The sequence below is a fragment of the Paroedura picta genome, chromosome 6, assembly GCF_049243985.1.
Source record: "Paroedura picta isolate Pp20150507F chromosome 6, Ppicta_v3.0, whole genome shotgun sequence".
NCBI classification, from domain to species: Eukaryota; Metazoa; Chordata; class Lepidosauria; order Squamata; family Gekkonidae; genus Paroedura; species Paroedura picta.
Window position 1 is genome coordinate 51,111,346 of NC_135374.1, and position 17,087 is coordinate 51,128,432.

The window sequence follows — 17,087 nt, forward strand, 5'->3', positions numbered from 1 at the left end:
ACTGAATATCCAAGGAAAGGGCACAAGGCACAGCTAGTGTGGCATTTATTTAATACTGACCTTACTGGGAATATAATATCTACGCTGAATTAATGGGGTAGACGGTGGTTGCCCTGCAGTCACATTGAAAGATTGGCTTCCTGATCTAAAACATTTTTGCTCGGAAGAAAGTCACACTGAGTTCAATAAGGCTTATTTGCATGTAAGTATACTTAGGACTGCAGCCAAAAAGTCACTAACAGAAAACTTATTACCCTTGATTTAATAACTAGGGTCCTGACTGGGGTTTTGAGAGGGTTGTACGCCAAAATATTATCTAACTAGATACTTGGTATAGCAAGAAACAGAAGAAGACTAAGGAAGTTGTGGTGATAGATTTGACAGTCTGCTGTAGGGCTTTCTTAGAACTGTTACATGACATATAAAATATAACTTTTCATGATACTGCAAGTTTTCCATACCCAGCAAGGTTTGGACTGGCAGCAAAACATACAACTACCCACATACAACTATCCCTGCTCCATGCCCCAGATTCCTTTCCCATGAAAAGGAAGGGGAAAGGACAGATGCTAGGCTCAAACCCTCAGTCCTCATATCCAAGACCAGCAATCAAACGTCTGGGCCAAGAAGGCAGTTACAAAAAAAGTATGACAGCTGGCATTATGTGCTCCACAGCAGCCCTGATATCACCACCAGCCGTTTGAGAGAGAGAGAGAGAGAGAGAGAGAGAGAGAGAGAGAGAGAAACAAGAAAAGGGGAGAGGTATGGAGGCTTTAAGGCTGTACACAGTCTACTGATGTAAAAGAACAGATTTTTGCTATATATTCCCTGTCATGCAAGGAGATCATAGTCTGACGAAGGGTGCTTGCACTCGAAAGCTCACGCCCTGAATAAATCTTTGTTGGTCTTAAAGGTGCTACTGGACTCTGGTTTTAATGTGCTACTTCAGACCAACACGGCTACCCTTTTGAATCTATTAAAATCCCTATGGTAGCTTACAAATTCAAAACTAGACAATAAAGACCGCAATAGCTAACGAAATAGAAAATAAATAGTTCACAAAAACGGCAAGCTTTTAAAATGTCAACACTGGCATTAAAAACTATTTCACTCTCTGCTGGGCAAGCCTTTACAAGCTGCCTTCAGATGCTGTAGTGCAGTGGTCCCCAACCTTTTTATCACTGGGGACCGGTCAACGGTTGACAATTTTACTGAGGCCCACGGGGGGGAGGGTAGTCTTTTGCCGAGGGACATCACCGCCGCCTGAGCCCCTGAGCTCCCTTTCTTTCCTACAGGCGCCCCTGACTTCCCGCCGCCCACTGGGGGACGTTGCCAGCAGCAGCTGTGCAGTGCCAGGCCGAAGGGGAGCTCCAGCCATGGCGGCCGCCAGAGAGCACCGAAAGTGAGCCAGTGGCAGGGCAGCCCCCGAGGCATCAGCCAGGGAGGAGGACGAGAAGGACCCGCAGCCCGGTACTGACTGAACTACGGACCGGTACTGGTCCCCAGACCAGGGGTTGTGGACAACTGCTGTAGTGGATATAAACACTTAAGAAACTAAATGTGGCAAAATAGAACACAACAGATGAAACCAATCCACGTATTTGCTAGCATAAGAGGGAGAAAGTTCACTTTTGACACCCTTCCCCCTCCACCCCCATGTTGAATTACAGTGATAAAGAGAATTTGAAGGACAACATAAAACTAATTGGATTCAACCTGCAAACTATATAATAGCAAATGGTACACAAACCACAAAATAACCCCTTTAACTCAAATAGCACAAAAACATAAAAAAATAAACCAGTAAGAAAGCCTGGGATTTCAACAAGGCCCTTTTAAAATTTTCCTTCCATCTTAAAATCGTAGAATCATAGGGCGTTTCCCCCTGGAGAAAACCCCTGGATCTGAAAAGAACTGAAAACCTTTCAGTTAGTATGTTCTTCAGTTCAGTTCAATATCAGAATGAATTTTTAAAAAAAGTATGTTACAATCAAATATGAAAACATTGGTTGGTAAAGAACTTACAGAGGGTTTCTCAATTCCCGTCTGTATGTCAGCTTTTCTCAAGTTTCTTACCATTGAGAAACCCCAGAAGTATTCTTCAGACTTTGGGAAACCCCAGACCTCCAGGTCCCAGCAGGAGGCTAGCACCCAAGCCACTGGTCAGGGGTACCAGCCTCCAGGTGGGACCTGGAGAACACCCAGAATGAAAGCACCTCTCCAGACTGTAAAGATCAGTTCCCCTGGAGAAAAGGACTGCTTTGGGATGGTGACAAAGGGCTGTGTTGCACTACCCTCTATAAACACAGAGAACAAAGAACACAAAAGCATTCCTCCCTTCTCAAATTGCTACATCTCTTTAACGCAGCGGTTCTGAAACTTTGCTATACCATGATCCCAATGGCGGGGGTGGTGGCACTCATGGGGCAGTGTGCGGGTGCAGGCGCACAAGAGTTCTCCGCAAGAATTCTCCATTCCTGCCCCTGCCAAGATCTGCGGCTTGGGCGCTGCACCTCCCTGCAGGCTCCCTGGTGAGACCCCCTTGGCAGCGACCTGCTGTCAGCACCAGCAGGCTGAGGGAGATCGCAAGGTGCCTGGGGAGGAGGCTGCCTGGGGAGCACAGCTGACCCTTTGCTTGGTGTGCTCATCCCATCCCCTCCTCGCCAACCTCCTCCAGGAAGAATGCTCCTCCACATGCTTGATGACTTTGGATTAGTCACAGTCCTGTTAGAAACTGTTCTCACTGAGCAGTTTCTCTCAGACTCACCTTCCTCATAGAGTGTCTGGTGTAGAGAGAGAAAGGGAAATCTATTATAAGCCACTCTGAGACTCATTTGGGCAGTGAAAGCAGAATATAAAAAAACAACTCTTCTTCTGCTGTCCTCCAGATTAAAAGAAGCCAGGAAGCTAGAGCAACTTACTGGCAGAAGGGCATTCTCTGAGGCCAGCTCCTCTTCTACCCAGCAACTTCTGAAATTGGCAGGTAATTTGAATTGGAGAGCTTATTCCTTATTAGCCTTTCCTGACCGAGGCCTTCCTTATCAGCTGAGGGCCCTCCTGATTGGGGCTAAACTATCATGACTGAGAGCCATAACTTACTAATGAGTAAACATTCCCAGGGCAGAGGCTTTTCCTGGCTGTCTGTACACTATTTGACCTGATTGGCCCTCATTGGCAGAGTGCTCTATCCCTATTGGTAACATATCACAAGGAGGGCCCATCAGACAGGGAGTGAGTTGGCTGGGTGCAAGTTCAACTTTATAATGTTTAGTAATGATAGTGATGTCAATGAAGGTAATGTAACTTTTAGGGCTTTTTTGCGTGTCTAAAAAAATAGTGTCACATCAGCGAAATTGCGTGACGCTATAAAAAATCATGTGCCGCCTGCCCTTTCTCACCTTCTTGCTCTCCCACTTTTTTCTGATACTTTTTGGCGCATCCTGGCACTCCGCATGGCTGCTTGCAATGGTGGAGGACAGGGATGTGCTATACATGTGTCTCTCCATCCCCCTGTCAATCATGCCAGGCAGCCAATCACCTTTTCCTCTGTTTGAAAGGGGCCGTGATGCAAGCATTTTTTAAAAGTGAAACTTCTCTGTTGGTATGCCTATTCATCTAATCATAGATGCATAGTGCTTATTTTAATACCACTCCCCAGCCCTGAAGCTTAAGAAAAGTAATTTTTTTCATGATTTTTTTTTGGGGGGGGGGTCTGAGAGGGAGAATTTTTTTTTCCCCTCTGTCTGGATGAAGCAATACATATTTGTTGCTCCAGGAAGAAAGTAGGGAATCCCAGCCGGGGGCTGGCATTCCTGACCCAGTTTAGGGCATAATGCCCAGGTCCCACCTAGAGGCTGGCATTCCTAGCCAAAAGCTAATACTCCTGGATCCAACACAAGGACTGTGCACAGCCTGCATAAGGATTCCTTTATTCCCAGATTTCCCTTTGCCCTGGCACCCTTTTCTGACCCTGAGACAATATATTCTCATGTCTTATGATTGCCAGCCTAATGGTGTTGCCTAGGGATCTCCCCAGAACATGTCCAAATCACACAGATCATTTTCCACAAAGACTGTAAAATTGAAGTTCACAGATTCAAGTACCTGGGAATTGTAGTACAATCTTCATGTGCTAGGACTGCGCACTGTCAATATGCTGCTGAGCAAGCCCAAAGATCGGCTAACAACATTCTCAAATTCTATCGAACCAAGGGTAAATACTTTGTACCAGCTGCCCTAGAGCTGTACAAAGCCAAGACACTTTCTCAGCTGCTTTATGGCTCCTTCTCAGGAACCCCAACATCTAGTGTTATGTTACTGGAAAGGGTGCAGTCAATATTTCTAAGGAAGATCATCCAGCTCCCTAAGTGCGTATCAAATGCTAGAGTGAGATTGGAAACAGGTATGCAAAGTGTGGAAGATAAGATCTATGTGTCATCGATCCTATATTGGCTGAAGCTAACCTATGACCCAAAGCGATTGTCTGCCTTGATCTTAAGAGACAACTTTCAGCCAATTTGGCTAAAAACTGTGAAATGCAAATTATCACAGCTTGGCTTTATGGAACAACAGCTAGCCTTCATACAGCAAGATCAAGCTAAATCCATAATTAAACAAAGGGTCAAGGACATCAGCCGGCAAAGGGATCTAGCCAAAACACCAGAATTTCTGTGTCCAGATAGGATCCGATACACGCTTGTTCCAGCTCCATACCTGTCAGACCTAGAACTTATCACCCATAGAAGGGCCTTCGCCCAAGCAAGATGCTCAACTCTACCCACTGCCGTGCTGGAGGGGCGCTACCAAAAGAAACCCCTTGCTCAGAGACTCTGTCCTTGTGCCAGCGGATGGATAGAGTCAGATGAACATGTGTTTCTGTTCTGCCCCATTTATGACACTATCAGACGCACCTTTATCCAGCCAATTCTGAACACTTACCTGAGATCTTCCACAAAGGAGAAAATCAAGGTACTGCTTCAAGACACAGATAAGCAAACAACTCTCTGCACAGCTAAATTTTGCACCGCCGCCATGAAATTGCGTACTCGGTATATGGATCAAAAAATTATTTATGATCCAACCTTATAAGTACAAAGCCATTTTTTTTTTAAACTGGTAACTTAAAGTATGTTTTAAATACTGACTATGATGTCAGACTTTTAACATTTTTATAGTATTGGCAGTTTTCCTGCTTTTTGGATTGTCTTGGTTTTAACTGCATGTATTTGGGTTTTGGTCTGAATGACCGTGAATAAATATTGATTGATTGATTGATTGATTGATCATTTTCCACAAAGAGAACTGATGCTTTGCTTGGTGGGCTTCATGACAACTGAAATGAATATTCCCTTGTTTTGCTCAGGAAAGGTTTGCTATTTATATTTATATACACAAAAATAAAACTAACATATTTAATAAGCATTTTATTTTATTAGTGATGATGCTATGCATGCTGGCAGTTTCCCAACAAAGGAACTGGGTTTCCCAGGCCTCTTCCTGTGTCACCGGAGTTGACATATCTATTACACCCATCCCACTCCCACCTACCTTTGACTTTCACAATTGCTAGAGATGCCAACCTCGAGGTAGGGGCTGGCAATCTCAAAGAAGTACAAACTGATCTCCTGTGCTTCATGAACATAACAATTCCTGTACTCTGGGCTTGCTGTTTGCTCTTCTTCAGGGAAAAGGTGCTTGAGATGGATTCAAGAGGCTGTGGCTGAAGCCTGAGCAAGGGCTAGATCTCTCTGTACAAGATAAGGTGTCCTCCCTCTGACAACAGCCTAGAGCCCAGCAGCAGCAGCAGCAGCTTCTTCCTCACCTTCCTGCAGTTCAAACTTGCAGAAGCCAGCCCCACTCCTGACTGGGAATACTCACCAGATGGGCTGCCAGCTAAACCAGAAGAATATGAGAGAAGCCATGATGAATCAGTCCAGCCCTCTGTGTCACACAGTCACCAAATCCAAGGGATCATCAAGAGATTCACCAGCAGGGCCAGAACTCTGGAAGCCCTCCCCCTGTTGTTCCCCCAAGCACCAAGAATTTTATTATTTTTATTTTATTTTGTTACATTATATACCGCCCTCCCCTGGGGCTGCTGCTGGTTAGCAAAGCGCTCAGAATGATCAAAATGGTAATATGAAGGATAAGAGGGGGCTGATGGAAGGACCCAAGGAGAGCAGAAGAAACAGTGTTGCTATTGCAAGAAAGGGGCAGGGAGAACAGTAATAGACAGTGCTCACTGAGGGAGGGAGGACAATGTGGGTCTGAGGGCAAATGCCTCAAGAGCGAATGCAGCAAACAAGCCGGCTGGAGGACTGCACAGAAAGAGCTCGAGGTGGGCTGCAGGTTGGGGACGCCTGGCTTAAGTAAATTTGGTATCTTTTCTTACAGTACAAATAGATTATAATAAGACTAGCAAATTATACTGCCCCAGTCCTAATATTTGTTCCTACAGTTTAGCGGATGGTTTAGCCCAGTGGTCCCCAAACTGCGGTCCAGCCCGCAGTTCCCTCTCCCTGTCCCCCCCCACAGTAAAAAACTTCCCAGGCCACAAGCTTGCGGCCTGGGAAGCTTCTTACTGTGGGAGGGGGGGAGAGGGAATCTGGGCCACGCTGTGCATGTGTGCATGCACGGCCGGGCGGCGCAGTTGCCCTGCCAGTCCCCAGCCAAAAAAAGGTTGGGGACCACTGGTTTAGCCCACCCCCACCCCATGAGAGGTCCTAAGCAGAAAGGAGGCAGATGCTGCCCTGCCCGCTCAATAGAATGACAGTTGCTAGGATGGTTATTCAAACTACACGAAGAAGGCCTTCCAATATTTCAACAAATGAGCTGCAGAATTTTGCATCAGCCGAAGTTTCTGAATCATTTTCAGGTGCAGTTTCCTACCTTGTTCCTACCTCCCAGAATACTAGGCCATGCTTACTCACTATTTATATGTACCATACTCTGAAGCGTGTTCTCTACAACAAAGGCTGATTGCACGCACACAAAATAATGCCCTTGCAATCCGTTTTCAACTTTGCAACTGGATATTACAGTGTGAAACGGCAAAAGCCCCTTGCGAACGGTCACTACTGAAAGGGATTGCAACTGCTTTAGCATGTGTGAAAGCACCTTGTGTCCAACAGCAACTCTCCCTCAAACAAACGTGCCTAGGTTTGTAATCGCAGAGTCGAGAGGGAGGGGCTTCCTGCGCAAGTTCCCGTCCTAGCCTGTGCCCCTTTCCTCGTGAGTAACCCCCGCTGGATCACATGCGACTGTAGAGGAAACACAGTGTCAGCCGCACCGACTCATGCAGGCACCTCACTGGCGCGCATCCCCCGTCCGTCCATTGTTTGGGTGGTGTCTGTTTTATTTACCCGACTTTGAACTGAGTGGGCAGGCAGGGAAGTCGTGAAGAGATGGGAGGAGCGAAGCGCATTCCCGGGCAGGGCAGGTTTGGTTGAGGCAGGCGGCGTCGCGTACGCCAGGCCAGCGGGTTGGAGCGTGCTTCGCTTCTTTCCCAGGCCCGTCGTTGGCTAGGGCGCCGCGTGACGGCTGCGTTGCCTGCGCGAGGCGGCCACAGCCCCCGCCTCCTCCGGCCCGTCTCTCCTGCCGCCCGGCACCAGCTGTCTTCCAGCTGCCCCTCCCAGCCCTTGAGCAGCGCCTTCGTCTCCTGCAGCCCCCTCAGGCCGGCAGGGAGGGAAGCCGAAGTGCGGAGGGGCCATGACCGTGGAGCAGAATGTGCTGCAGCAGAGCAACTCGCAGAAGGTACGCAGGCAGAGGAGCTGGAGGGCTGGCGGGGGCAGCCTGCTCGGCTCAGGCCGCTGGAGGAAGCGCCCTGGCGGGCTAGCGAGCTACTCGAGCGCCGGGCTTTTCGGAGCCCGTAGGAGCTCTGGTGCCAGTACCGCCGCCCGTCTCTGCTCCCTCGGTGACCTTTGGGTAGATGCTGAGACAAACACCGTTGGTTGTGGGGGAGAGCAGCGCGGATTTCACTGCTGCTTGTAGGTGTACACACGCATCCAATCGATTTCGTCTTCACTTACTCTCTTTTCACATTTGGGTGTTTTTGAATCCGGGCGTTTGGTTCCGGTCTTCCCCATTCTGCTTCTCCCACCCCCTAGAACTGGTGAGTTTTGCCTTTCCACCAGTCCATGCATGCTTCTAGCCGATTCCCATCCCCCTTTATTTTCCCCCGTTTCCAAAGTATATAGACGCCTATCCTGTCTCAGTTCATACTGACAGCCACCATGGCTCTGAAGATGTGGCCTTTCTAACATATGATGGAATAGTAGTAGATCCCGCTGAAACCAAAATTCAGCGGGTGCTAGGGGCCTGGGGAGCTTTTTTCTACCCCCCCATATCTGGGAAAAAGCTCCCCAGGCCCCGGGGAAGGCGCTCTGCGGCTCTGCGACCCGCGGACCGCCTTCCCTGGGGCCTGGGGAGCTTTTTTCTCCCCCCCCTCCCGATCTGGAAAAAAGCTCCCCAGGCCCCAGGGAAGGCGCTCCGCTAGCTCTGCGAGCCGCGAAGCACCTTCCCTGGGGCCTGAGGAGATTTTTTCTCCCCCCCCCATCTGGAAAAAAGCTACCCAGGGCCCGGAGAAGGCGCTCCGCAGCTCTGTGAGCCGTGGAGCGCCTTCCCTGGGGCCTGGGGAGCTTTTTTCTTTCTTTCTCCCCCCCCCCCGATCTGGAAAAAAGCTCCCCAGGCACTGGGGAAGGCGCTCCGCCGGCTCTGCGAGCCGCGGAGTGCCTTCCCTGGGGCCTGGGGAGCTTTGTTCTCCCCCCCCCCGATCTGGAAAAAAGCTCCCCAGGCCCCGGGGAAGGCGCTCTGCAGCTCTGCGAGCTTTTTTCAAACCCCCACCACCGATCTGGAAAAAAGCTCCCCAGGCCCCGGGGAAGGCACTCCGCCGGCTCTGTGAGCCGCGGAGCGCCTTCCCTGGGGCCTGGGGAGCTTTTTTCTCCCCCCCCCATCTGGAAAAAAGTTCCCCAGGCCCCGGGGAAGGCGCTCCGCCGGCTCGCAGAGCCGCGGAGTGCCTTCCCTGGGGCCTGGGGAGGTTGGTTCTCCCCCCCATCTGGAAAAAAGCTCCCCAGGCCCCGGGGAAGGCGCTCTGCAAGCTTTTTTCAACCCCCCCCACCCCGATCTGGAAAAAAGCTCCCCAGGCCCCGGGGAAGGCGCTCCGCCGGCTCTGCGAGCCGCGGAGCACCTTCCCTGGGGCCTGGGGAGCTTTTTTCTACCCTCCCGAGCTTGAAAAAAGCTCCCCAGGCCAGGGGAAGGCACTCCGCAGCTCTGCGAGCCGGGGAGCGCCTTTCCTGGGGCCTGGGGAGCTTTTTTCTCCCCCCCCCCCCGATCTGGAAAAAAGCTCCCCAAGCCCCGGGGAAGGCGCTCCGCCGGCTCTGTGAGCCGCGGAACGCCTTCCTTGGGGCCTGGGGAACTTTTTTCTCCCCCCCCCTGATCTGGAAAAAAGCTCCCCAGGCCCCGGGGAAGGCGCTCCGCCGGCTCTGCGAGCCGCGGAGCGCCTTCCCTGGATCCAGGGGAGCTTTGTTCTCCCCCCCCCCCGATCTGGAAAAAAGCTCCCCAGGCCCTGGGGAAGGTGCTCTGCAGCTCTGCGAGCTTTTTTCAACCCCCCCTCCCGATCTGGAAAAAAGCTCCCCAGGCCCCGGGGAAGGCGCTCCGCCGGCTCTGCGAGCTGCGGAGCACCTTCCCTGGGGCCTGGGGAGCTTTTTTCTACCCTCCCAATCTTGAAAAAAGCTCCCCAGGCCCCGGGGAAGGCGCTCTGCAGCTCTGCGAGCTTTTTTCAACCCCCCCTCCCGATCTGGAAAAAAGCTCCCCAGGCCCCGGGGAAGGCGCTCCGCCGGCTCTGCGAGCCGCGGAGCACCTTCCCTGGGGCCTGGGGAGCTTTTTTCTTCCCCCCTCCCCCGATCTGGAAAAAAGCTCCCCAGGCCCCGGGGAAGGCGCTGCGACGGCTCTGCGAGCCGCGGAACGCCTTCCTTGGGGCCTGGGGAACTTTTTTCTCCCCCCCTGATCTGGAAAAAAGCTCCCCAGGCCCCGGGGAAGGCGCTCCGCCGGCTCTGCGAGCCGCGGAGCGCCTTCCCTGGATCCAGGGGAGCTTTTTTCTTCCCCCCCCCCATCTGGAAAAAAGCTCCCCAGGCCCCGGGGAAGGCGCTCTGCAGCTCTGCGAGCTTTTTTCAACCCCCCCCCCCGATCTGGAAAAAAGCTCCCCAGGCCCCGGGGAAGGCACTCCGCCGGCTCTGCGAGCCGCGGAGCACCTTCCCCGGGGCCAGGGGAGCTTTTTTCTTTCCCCCCCCCTATCTGGAAAAAAGCTCCCCAGTCCCCGGGGAAGGCGCTCTGCAGCTCTGCGACCCGCGGACCGCCTTCCCTGGGGCCTGGGGAGCTTTTTTCTCCCCCCCCTCCCGATCTGGAAAAAAGCTCCCCAGGCCCCAGGGAAGGCGCTCCGCTAGCTCTGCGAGCCGCGAAGCACCTTCCCTGGGGCCTGAGGAGATTTTTTCTCCCCCCCCCATCTGGAAAAAAGCTACCCAGGGCCCGGAGAAGGCGCTCCGCAGCTCTGTGAGCCGTGGAGCGCCTTCCCTGGGGCCTGGGGAGCTTTTTTCTTTCTTTCTCCCCCCCCCCCCCCGATCTGGAAAAAAGCTCCCCAGGCACTGGGGAAGGCGCTCCGCCGGCTCTGCGAGCCGCGGAGTGCCTTCCCTGGGGCCTGGGGAGCTTTGTTCTCCCCCCCCCCCGATCTGGAAAAAAGCTCCCCAGGCCCCGGGGAAGGCGCTCTGCAGCTCTGCGAGCTTTTTTCAAACCCCCACCACCGATCTGGAAAAAAGCTCCCCAGGCCCCGGGGAAGGCACTCCGCCGGCTCTGTGAGCCGCGGAGCGCCTTCCCTGGGGCCTGGGGAGCTTTGTTCTCCCCCCCCCCGATCTGGAAAAAAGCTCCCCAGGCCCCGGGGAAGGCGCTCTGCAGCTCTGCGAGCTTTTTTCAACCCCCCCCCCCGATCTGGAAAAAAGCTCCCCAGGCCCCGGGGAAGGCACTCCGCCGGCTCTGCGAGCCGCGGAGCACCTTCCCCGGGGCCAGGGGAGCTTTTTTCTTTCCCCCCCCCTATCTGGAAAAAAGCTCCCCAGTCCCCGGGGAAGGCGCTCTGCAGCTCTGCGAGCTTTTTTCAACCCCCCCTCCCGATCTGGAAAAAAGCTCCCCAGGCCCCGGGGAAGGCGCTCCGCCGGCTCTGCGAGCTGCGGAGCACCTTCCCTGGGGCCTGGGGAGCTTTTTTCTACCCTCCCAATCTTGAAAAAAGCTCCCCAGGCCCCGGGGAAGGCGCTCTGCAGCTCTGCGAGCTTTTTTCAACCCCCCCTCCCGATCTGGAAAAAAGCTCCCCAGGCCCCGAGGAAGGCGCTCCGCCGGCTCTGCGAGCCGCGGAGCACCTTCCCCGGGGCCTGGGGAGCTTTTTTCTTTCCCCCTCCCCCGATCTGGAAAAAAGCTCCCCAGGCCCTGGGGAAGGCGCTGCGACGGCTCTGCGAGCCGCGGAACGCCTTCCTTGGGGCCTGGGGAACTTTTTTCTCCCCCCCCTGATCTGGAAAAAAGCTCCCCAGGCCCCGGGGAAGGCGCTCCGCCGGCTCTGCGAGCCGCGGAGCGCCTTCCCTGGATCCAGGGGAGCTTTTTTCTTCCCCCCCCCCATCTGGAAAAAAGCTCCCCAGGCCCTGGGGAAGGCGCTCTGCAGCTCTGCGAGCTTTTTTCAACCCCCCCCCCCGATCTGGAAAAAAGCTCCCCAGGCCCCGGGGAAGGCACTCCGCCGGCTCTGCGAGCCGCGGAGCACCTTCCCCGGGGCCAGGGGAGCTTTTTTCTTTCCCCCCCCTATCTGGAAAAAAGCTCCCCAGTCCCCGGGGAAGGCGCTCCACCGGCTCTGTGAGCCACGGAGCGCCTTCCCTGGGGCCTGGGGAGCTTTTTTCTTTCTCCCCCCCCTGATCTGGAAAAAAGCTCCCCAGGCCCCGGGGAAGGCGCTCCGCCGGCTCTGCGAGCCGCGGAGTGCCTTCCCTGGGGCCTGGGGAGCTTTGTTCTCCCCCCCCCCCCGATCTGGAAAAAAGCTCCCCAGGCCCCGGGGAAGGTGCTCTGCAGCTCTGCGAGCTTTTTTCAACCCCCCCTCCCGATCTGGAAAAAAGCTCCCCAGGCCCCGGGGAAGGCGCTCCGCCGGCTCTGCGAGCTGCGGAGCACCTTCCCTGGGGCCTGGGGAGCTTTTTTCTACCCTCCCAATCTTGAAAAAAGCTCCCCAGGCCCCGGGGAAGGCGCTCTGCAGCTCTGCGAGCTTTTTTCAACCCCCCCTCCCGATCTGGAAAAAAGCTCCCCAGGCCCCGGGGAAGGCGCTCCGCCGGCTCTGCGAGCTGCGGAGCACCTTCCCTGGGGCCTGGGGAGCTTTTTTCTACCCTCCCGATCTTGAAAAAAGCTCCCCAGTCCCCGGGGAAGGCGCTGAGCAGCTCTGCGATCCGGCCAGCAGCCTCCCCGGGTTCTGGGGAGCCGTTGCCGGTTAGAAGGCGGGGGCCAGAGAGCATACCTTCGCTCTCGGCGTCCAGCAGAGCAATGGCCGCTGGAGTGAAGGTAAGATCTGGTGGGGGGTAGGGCGGGTTGGGAGGCGTTTCGCACCTCCCAATTGGTTGTAGTCTTGGAAAACAGCCAATCAGCAGCCGCGTGGCAGACAGGCTGCAGGATGGGAGAGCTTGGGACTGTGGGATTTGATGCAATTGCTGGACATTTGAAGCCAAAAGAGATCAGACTTTTGACACCCTTCCCCCTCCCACCCCCATGTTGAATTACAGTGATAAAGAGAATTTGAAGGACAACATAAAACTAATTGGATTCAACCTGCAAACTATATAATAGCAAATGGTACACAAACCACAAAATAACCCCTTTAACTCAAATAGCACAAAAACATAAACACTATTTTTAAAAGTGCAATCTCGGCTTTTTGGTGGAATCCAGTAGCGTTTCATTCGTTTCCCACAGGTTTCCAGTCTGGCAAAAATTGCTAGAAAGGAAGCGATTTTTTCTGTGCTTGGTCCTGCCCCTGGCCGTCAATCAAACGAACAGCCAATGGGCGGTTGTTATCATGCTCCCGAAAATCCCCTTTCCCTTTAAGCAAAAAAACACATTGCAACGAATATGCCTTGATTCGTTGCAACGGAGAGACCCATCTAGCTGGCAGCTGGCGTGTGAGCTGGCGAGTCATCGTTACCACGCTCCCCCGAGGGAACCCCCCCCCCGCCTGCACGGGTGCGATTTTTGGCTGAAAATAAAGGGAACTTGCAAATGGGGCTGTGTTGTGCTTGGGGACTTAGGGAAGCTTTAAAGCACTTCTGTGGAGGGACTGTAGCCGGAGAAGCCTCGCTGGGTGAATGAAGGCTCGCTGGTTCGTTGCTCTCTGCTCGCTCCGAGAAAAAAAATGGCGATCACTTCGCCAGAAGTTTGGAGGAGAGAGCCAGGGGGAGGGACTTTGTTGGAACCGCAACAATGGGGAACGCACAGGTCTTTTTCGCTAGTGTTGCAGATTGTTTGCAAGTGTAGCATTTTTCGGAGGGTTAATCCACTTTTCCCGATTTCCCTTTAAGTGCTACAACAAAGCGCTTTTTGCGGAACTGTTTCAAGAGTGTGACTGATTGTGTGCGACGTCTTGCGGAACTGCAAATTAGTAGTGTTTACAATTTGCAAGCCTTCTGCTACATTAAAGTTGTGCGGCATGGCCCATAGAGTTGGAACGGCCCATATAACCCTTATGTTCTGCACGGCTTCAAAATTTCTGGAAACTCTCTAGCTATCAGGAAATATAATTTGAAGTTTGTATTTTCAAAGTGGTTTTTATTGAGTACTGGAGGCAAAGCCTGTTATACCCATGAATACAACAGGCACTGGGATGCACACCTGCACAGTGGCCTTCCTGGGGGCTGGCTATATGACAAAAACATCTGCCTACCCTTTGAATCTGGAGGCCCTGCCTCCAAATCTCAAGGAACATTCCTGACTTCTGAGGTAATCAACCTCCAGCCGTAGCTTGGAAATATCATGAAATTTGACTATAGATACCAGCTCAGCAGGGGAAAATGGCTGTTTTCGATGGGGGACTCTACAACGACAACTCATCTCCAGACTCCTGGAGATGAAAGGACTTGCATGGGAGGGGGGAATTCTGTGGCAGACAGGCTGCAGGATGGGAGAGGTTGGGACTGTGGGATTTGATGGAATTGCTGGACATTTCCAGCCAAAAGAGATCAGTCCCCCTGGAGAAAACCCCTGGATTTGGATCTGAAAAGAACTGAAAACCTTTCAGTTAGTATGTTCTTCAGTTCAGTTCAATATCAGAATGAATTTTTAAAAAAAGGATGTTACAATCAAATATGAAAACATTGGTTGGTAAAGAACTTACAGAGGGTTTCTCAATTCCCGTCTGTATGTCAGCTTTTCTCAAGTTTCTTACCATTGAGAAACCCCAGAAGTATTCTTCAGACTTTGGGAAACCCCAGACCTCCAGGTCCCAGCAGGAGGCTAGCACCCAAGCCACTGGTCAGGGGTACCAGCCTCCAGGTGGGACCTGGAGAACACCCAGAATGAAAGCACCTCTCCAGACTGTAAAGATCAGTTCCCCTGGAGAAAAGGGCTGCTTTGGGATGGTGACAAAGGGCTGTGTTGCACTACCCTCTATAAACACAGAGAACAAAGAACACAAAAGCATTCCTCCCTTCTCAAATTACTACATCTCTTTAACGCAGCGGTTCTGAAACTTTGCTATACCATGATCCCAATGGCGGGGGTGGTGGCACTCATGGGGCAGTGTGCGGGTGCAGGCGCACAAGAGTTCTCCGCAAGAATTCTCCATTCCTGCCCCTGCCAAGATCTGCGGCTTGGGCGCTGCACCTCCCTGCAGGCTCCCTGGTGAGACCCCCTTGGCAGCGACCTGCTGTCAGCACCAGCAGGCTGAGGGAGATCGCAAGGTGCCTGGGGAGGAGGCTGCCTGGGGAGCACAGCTGACCCTTTGCTTGGTGTGCTCATCCCATCCCCTCCTCGCCAACCTCCTCCAGGAAGAACTGGGGAACCGGCTGAAGGTTGGGGTGGGCAGGTCGGGCAGCAGGCTGCTTCAGCACCAGCCTTGCCTCTTTGCCCAGGCGCAACGCACACGCTGAAGGGCTCTGGAACCAACGCAGACATCCCAGTCTGGTGCTGACCCGAGCGCAGAGCAGGCACACAACAATAGGGAAGCGGTGTGAAGGCAGCCAGTGCCATGGCTCCGCTGCCTCCGGCCACCACCCACCAACTGCTACCACCTCAGGCTGATGCCACCACCCGCCACCACCAACCTGGGGACCCCACAGATGGGGCCAGGCGATCCCAAATGGGGTCGAGACCCCAAGTTTGAGAACCACTACTTTAACGTGATGGCAATTTATACAGCTTGTGTAGTGGTTAAGAGCAGTGGCTTCTAATGTGTGAGCTGGATTTGATTCAATGCTCCTCCACATGCTTGATGACTTTGGATTAGTCACAGTCCTGTTAGAAACTGTTCTCACTGAGCAGTTTCTCTCAGACTCACCTTCCTCATAGAGTGTCTGGTGTAGAGAGAGAAAGGGAAATCTATTATAAGCCACTTTGAGACTCATTTGGGCAGTGAAAGCAGAATATAAAAAAACAACTCTTCTTCTGCTGTCCTCCAGATTAAAAGAAGCCAGGAAGCTAGAGCAACTTACTGGCAGAAGGGCATTCTCTGAGGCCAGCTCCTCTTCTACCCAGCAACTTCTGAAATTGGCAGGTAATTTGAATTGGAGAGCTTATTCCTTATTAGCCTTTCCTGACCGAGGCCTTCCTTATCAGCTGAGGGCCCTCCTGATTGGGGCTAAACTATCATGACTGAGAGCCATAACTTACTAATGAGTAAACATTCCCAGGGCAGAGGCTTTTCCTGGCTGTCTGTACACTATTTGACCTGATTGGCCCTCATTGGCAGAGTGCTCTATCCCTATTGGTAACATATCACAAGGAGGGCCCATCAGACAGGGAGTGAGTTGGCTGGGTGCAAGTTCAACTTTATAATGTTTAGTAATGATAGTGATGTCAATGAAGGTAATGTAACTTTTAGGGCTTTTTTGCGTGTCTAAAAAAATAGTGTCACATCAGCGAAATTGCGTGACGCTATAAAAAATCATGTGCCGCCTGCCCTTTCTCACCTTCTTGCTCTCCCACTTTTTTCTGATACTTTTTGGCGCATCCTGGCACTCCGCATGGCTGCTTGCAATGGTGGAGGACAGGGATGTGCTATACATGTGTCTCTCCATCCCCCTGTCAATCATGCCAGGCAGCCAATCACCTTTTCCTCTGTTTGAAAGGGGCCGTGATGCAAGCATTTTTTAAAAGTGAAACTTCTCTGTTGGTATGCCTATTCATCTAATCATAGATGCATAGTGCTTATTTTAATACCACTCCCCAGCCCTGAAGCTTAAGAAAAGTAATTTTTTTCATGATTTTTTTTTGGGGGGGGGTCTGAGAGGGAGAATTTTTTTTTCCCCTCTGTCTGGATGAAGCAATACATATTTGTTGCTCCAGGAAGAAAGTAGGGAATCCCAGCCGGGGGCTGGCATTCCTGACCCAGTTTAGGGCATAATGCCCAGGTCCCACCTAGAGGCTGGCATTCCTAGCCAAAAGCTAATACTCCTGGATCCAACACAAGGACTGTGCACAGCCTGCATAAGGATTCCTTTATTCCCAGATTTCCCTTTGCCCTGGCACCCTTTTCTGACCCTGAGACAATATATTCTCATGTCTTATGATTGCCAGCCTAATGGTGTTGCCTAGGGATCTCCCCAGAACATGTCCAAATCACACAGATCATTTTCCACAAAGAGAACTGATGCTTTGCTTGGTGGGCTTCATGACAACTGAAATGAATATTCCCTTGTTTTGCTCAGGAAAGGTTTGCTATTTATATTTATATACACAAAAATAAAACTAACATATTTAATAAGCATTTTATTTTATTAGTGATGATGCTATGCATGCTGGCAGTTTCCCAACAAAGGAACTGGGTTTCCCAGGCCTCTTCCTGTGTCACCGGAGTTGACATATCTATTACACCC

At 52.4% G+C, this 17,087-nt stretch overlaps 1 protein-coding gene across 4 annotated transcripts in view; it reads left to right on the forward strand.

Moving 5' to 3' along the window:
- The first annotated feature begins 7,487 nt into the window (after positions 1-7,487).
- Positions 7,488-17,087, forward strand: part of USP25 (ubiquitin specific peptidase 25) — a 93,657-nt gene continuing 84,057 nt past the window's right edge. Inside the window, exons 1-2 of one of the 4 annotated variants that reach the window (XR_013231889.1) lie at positions 7,488-7,752; positions 15,672-15,766. The gene's annotated coding sequence lies outside the window, so the exon portion shown is untranslated. The remainder of the gene's footprint in view (positions 7,753-15,671; positions 15,767-17,087) is intronic. The other 3 variants (XM_077342415.1, XM_077342416.1, XM_077342417.1) reach the window with 3 other exon arrangements.